Source organism: Cupressus sempervirens, chromosome 11 (assembly GCF_028749045.1).
Source record: "Cupressus sempervirens isolate cs-2001-9-10 chromosome 11, ASM2874904v1, whole genome shotgun sequence".
Classification (NCBI taxonomy): Eukaryota; Viridiplantae; Streptophyta; class Pinopsida; order Cupressales; family Cupressaceae; genus Cupressus; species Cupressus sempervirens.
Genome location: NC_143128.1, coordinates 296,249,322 through 296,255,321, shown reverse-complemented (window position 1 = coordinate 296,255,321; position 6,000 = coordinate 296,249,322).

Here is a 6,000-nt window from a genome sequence, read left to right as displayed (position 1 = left end):
AAATGGATCTTCTTCCTTTGGCTCTGATATCATATTGAAAAAAAGGAACAAAGGAGAAACTCATAAAAGAGCTCTATTAAAGACATTCCCAATCTATTGTATTTATAAACAAATGCATACAGATAGTGTTGGCAAATTTTAGATAAGAAATTAATTGTGGATGGTAGAGTTGATAGCTAGACTCGGTTGTGAATGGCTAAAAACAATGCTTAGGCAACTTGAGTCAACAATAGCGGCTAGTTGGCTGGTCTTGGCTCTTGTATATGTCAATAACCTATCTACATTATTATGATTAATTTAATCCTTTGAATAGATTGTTAGTGTCCAAGGCTTCCTTCACAATTCCAAGAAAGGGATTCATAGCAAGCCTTGATATCTTACAACCAATTTCTAGAAATACTCTTCCAATGCAATGTAATGCAATTAAGTTTGGACTAAATGATAAGGACTACAATATATAAGGTATGATATAATGTTGGGCATAAAAAAAGTTTGGAAAACCAACATATTTCTCATAAATCAAACCATCAACAAACCTATCATCTGGACATACAAATAGAATCATAGGAGGAAACCATGCTCAGGGTAACATTAATAGTGCACACATATACATAAAACTAATCATTGTATGGTTTGTCACATCATTAATCTTATTTTCATTTATCATAATATAATTACTTAATTATAACCATAACAAATATCCGTTTCAAGGCTTGATTTGTCTTTCTATTTCACTTCTCAAGAAATTTGATTACGACAAGAGAAATGTGTGCAAAAAAGGTGGGAGGCTGATCCACATTACAAAAAGTGAAGGGCCCGTTTGTTTGTTGGAATTTGATTGGAATAGGAATGGAGAATTGGAATTTATTGTCAATTCTTTGTTTGGTGCGTCAAAGTAAAATTGAGAATAATGATTTATTTTTAATCCTTTGTTTGGTACATCAAATTGGAATTTAGAATTAGAATTCATATTCCCAATTTGGCCCCAAAATGAGTATGTGTCCATTCTAAAAAAATACTTGTTATTGGAATAGCTATTCCTATTCTTATTTTAACTTTTTCTTTTTTGATAAAATTTTGAAGTCTGCTGCACTCCATTTCCTTATTCAATTTTGAAGTATGTTGCATGAGTTGTTAGATTGTCGTGACTAATCAGGGAAGTGCTATACATACTTTATCAACATTTTATGGACGACATGTTGTAACTAATTTTAACCCTAAAGTAACAAAAATATTTGTATAAAAGTGCTTAGGGTTAGCGATTGTTTCATAAGGTGTGATGCAAAAATTGCTTCTTATGACAGTATTGAGCTGTAAGGGATTACAAATTGTAATTAGGTTGTAGTCACTAGATCATAATAATATTGGAATTGTTGTTTGGTGGACATAGCCTAGGGATTGGGTGAACCACGTTAAATCTTGGCATCTTGTGTTCTCTTCTGTGTGATCTATTATTTTCTAATATTGTTTATATTTGCATGTAATTGTTATTTTTGTCTGTGGTTTTATCCTAACATGAGCCATTACTTGTTCGAGCTTGAATCTACTTCATTGGTTCAGATCTTTCAAACCCTGCGTACTCTCAAGTAAAACTAGAGTGTTATAATTTTCAGCTCTATTGTTCCACACTTCATTGGTACCATCATTTATTTGCAATGCATTGTTTATTAACAAAAGAATACATGGGCCCCCGATGGCCCCCGCTCCTCCTATTCAAAATTTTGGATCTCATGCACATAGTTCTCCTGCTCCTTCAAGAAATGTTGTGGTCCCTGCTCCCGCCTATCATTTGGGTGGAGGTACTGATAAAGGTGGATGTGATGTGGGTGTGGGCAGTGTTCTGTCTACCTCACGTTTGGCTACATCTGCGGGTGGGGGTAGGGCTTCATCTGCCCCTCATTCAGCCTCTGAGTCTCCTACTCCTCATCCAGGGTCTCTTCGTTCTAGATGTAGGTCTTTTGTAGACGTGGCTGCCTATGAAGCCGATTTACATGGTGCTTCCATTTCTTCTGGTCCCTCTCACATTTCGCCTGTAAGTGCTTTAAAGCCTATTAGAGTTTCTTTAGATCCAGAATCAGTTGAAGACATTTTCCATACAACAGAAGACCTTTCTTCTCTTACTGCCATTTTTCGCTTCTGTAGCTATTGGCCCTCTCTTGCTGATCTACATGGCTGGATCTCAAAGAACTGGATGCCACTTATAGATAATAAAGTCCACATCTTCCTGTGTGCTAAAGGTTTTTTTATAGTTAAGTTTCAAAGTACCAATGACAGAAAGATTATCTTGTGTCACAATAATTTTCTTGGCAGGGCAGATTTCCACTCATGGCCAAACCATGGCACATGGATTCTGATCCTCTCTCAGTATTCTTTAATAAGTTCCCTATTTGGGTTCGGCTCCCTAATCTTCTGTTACATCTTTGGCAAGACTCGATTTTTGAAAGTATTGGGAATGCTATTGGGGATTTCTTATATGTGGATGCTGACACTTCGGATATTCTCCACTCGACTTATGCTCGCTTTCTTGTAGACTTGGATGTTTCTAAGGGCCTTCCTAAGGCAATTTTCTTGGATTCCTCGAGGGGTTCTTGGACACAATTGTTGGATTACGAGGGTATCCCTTTTCATTGCAGGAAATGCCACTTGACAGTTCATATTGCTTCTTGTTGTGTTATTGGGAAATCCAAAACTAGGCGACCACCTTCTTGGTGGTCAAAGGCCTCCTCTGTGCACTACACAGTAAAACATTCCTTGGTTGCTCCTGAGGATTCTGAGGCTGAGGCTAGCTCCGAGGCAGTGGCTGAGGAGGATGCTTTGGTGGAACTTTCCTTGGATGCTTCTAAGGATTCAATGGCTGAGGTTTGCATTCATTCCGAGCCGGTGGTGGAGGTGGATGCTTCGGTCTCTATCCCTGGTTCGGATGTCCCTCCTAGGGGTCAGACATCGTCTGATTCTCTCATGGAGGTTGTTACGGCTTCTGCGTCCCTTGGGTTCCTCGGGTCTTTGTCTTCTGCGGCTTGGGTTGCTGAGGTTGCAAAGATTGAGGATGGTTGGATTGTGGTTAAATGGAAGAAGTTTAATTCTTCTGCCTCCCCTTTTGATAGGCTCCTTCGGTCGGGTAAGGAAAAATTCATATCAAAATGAAAATCTTTTGTTTCCTTAAGAAGACTGGTTTTTGTGATGGTGAACTAGTTGCATTACTGGTTTGTTGGAAATTGGTTTGGGAGGTTTTTCAAGTTGATGTCCAGTCTGTTGACTTTCCAAGTTCCAGTTTTGTTTTGGTTGATTTTTCTGGTCACATCTGTTGGTCTCAAGTCCCTATAAAACCTGATTTAGTTGTTTAGCTGGTTTCAGGTCCTTTTATAACTTGGTTGTGCTTATTGGTTTATCCTTCTCTTAGATGTAAAGGGTTTCAGGGCCCCTTCAAAACCTGCTTTTACCTTAATCTAAAACAAAAGAATACACGGCCTCGTTGTGGTGACCCCTCAACATGGAGACTCCCAAATGCTTGGTTGGGCCACTGCATTAATGACATCAATGTAAGGAAACTCAGGTGCGGAAATAGCTTCCTACACTAATCTCATAAGGAAAGTATGATGCAAATCCTATTAAAATATTCTACACTTACATATTCAATATCATGTAAACAACAATATTGTAGCCAACCATGCATATAGAAAATAGACAAAGAAAGAAACACATAACACAAAGAATTTCTGGTGGGGAAAAACCTTTCGGTAAAACAACCACACCCCTTTAGAACCTGCACAATGTATTATCTTCAACAAAAGGTTACAATACACTTGCAGTGCAAGCTCAACAACGACAACAAAAGACTCTAATAGAAACTCACAATACCAACAACACTCTCTCGCATCACTTCTCTTCGTAACCCTAAAAACTCTTATAACATGCGCTTCACTTTAGGCCTACTCCCAAAGGTAAACCGTATTAGGGTTTCACCATTCTTTGAGAAAATAGGAACCCTAAAAAATTTTTCGGGGGGTAGAGTGTGCAGTACTCAAATATCTTAGCTGCCACATGTCTTCACCTGTCATTGAATCTTCCTAACATAGCTCTTATGTGTCATAGGAATCCGTCATAACCATTTTAGCCATGATCTCCTTACACACAATTCAAGATGTCGACACATCAACATTATTCGCAAGAAATACATTTTACAAAACAAATAATAAGAATAGGAATTATACAAGGTTGAGACACCTTATTCCTAGCATTCTCCCACTTGTCGGACACCTTGTAAGAGCAACATGAACATAACAAGAACTAACCGCTATAGGCCAAAAGGCCCATAGACTCCGAACACCATCTGAACTTCTCAATGCCCACTGGTTTCGTTAATGCATCTGCAACATTCTTCACAGTATCTAACTTTTCCAAATTTACCTTTCCATCTTCCACCATATCTCTCACAAAGTGATACTGCACATCAATGTGCTTCATTCTGGCATGGAAAGTTGGATTCTTCACAAGGCAAATAACACTCTGACTGTAATACCAAATAGTAATATGTTCTGCATCAATACCAACATTAGAACACAATCTCTTAAGCCAAATGGCTTTCTTACAAGCATGAGTAGCAGCCATGTACTCAGATTTTGTAGTGGACAAAGCAACCATAGGTTGTCGCTTGCTCATCCAACTGATGGCACCACCAAACATAGTGAACACATAAGCACTGGTGGATCTCCTGCGGTCAATATCTCCTGCCCAATCTGAATCCACAAACCCATGAATACAAACTGAATGTGGAGATCTAGAAGAGTTACCATGATAACATATGGAGTAATTTGATGTACCCCTCAAATATCTGAATACTCGCTTAACTGCATCCCAATGTATCCATCCAGGATTAGCCATAAATCGACTAAGGACTCCCACTGCTTGGGAAATGTCTGGTCTAGTACAGACCATAGCATACATAAGACTGCCAACTGCACTAGCATAAGGTACTCTACTCATGTCCTCCGCCTCACTAGGAGATTTTGGACAATCATCTACAGATAACTTTGTTCCCACAAGAATAGGAACACATAGTGGTCTACAATCTGCCATGCTGAACCTGTCCAACACAGACTTCACATACTTACTCTGACTCAACCAAAGTTTTCTGTTAGACCTATCTCTACTGATTTTCATACCCAAGATGTACCTAGCTGCCCCAAGATCTTTCATCTCAAACTGTGCTGACAACTGAGATTTAAAATTAGAAATCATACCCTTACCCTTCCCAAACAACAACATATCATCAACATATAATGCAACAATAAGAAGGCAATCATTTTCAATTCTGAAATAAACACAATGATCTAATTTCAATCTTACAAATCCAATTGACAACACAAAGGCATCAAACTTAAGGTAACACATCCTAGGAGATTGCTTCAAACCATATAGAGATTTTTTTAATCTGCAAACTAAGGATTCTTTATCTTTAACAATGTAGTGCTCAGGCTGTGACATATAAATCTCTTCCTCCAAATCACCATGAAGGAAAGTTGTCTTCACATCCATCTGTTCTATCTCTAAATCATATGATGCAGCAAGAGATAACAAAAATCTAATGGATGTCAACTTTGCAACAGGAGAGAATATTTCACCATAATCTATTCCCTCTACCTGTGAATACCCCTTTGCAACCAATCTAGCTTTGTACCTTTCAACACTGCCATCTGCACATAATTTCTTCTTGAACACCCATTTACAGCCAACAGATTTTCTCCCTTTAGGAAAAGGTACAAGGTCCCAAGTTTTGTTCTTCTCTAATGAAGCCATCTTATCATCCATAACCTCAATCCAAGAACCTGCATCTTCCATGCCCAAAGCCTCTTTCACAGATCTAGGCTCATCAGTGTTAGTAATCAAAGCAAAAGCACAACTGGAATCTAACATAGAATAACCAAACCTTTCTGGTTGCTTTCTTTCTCTCGTGGATCTCCTCAAGGGCTGAAGTTGAGGTTGTTCTACCTCTTCTTCTGA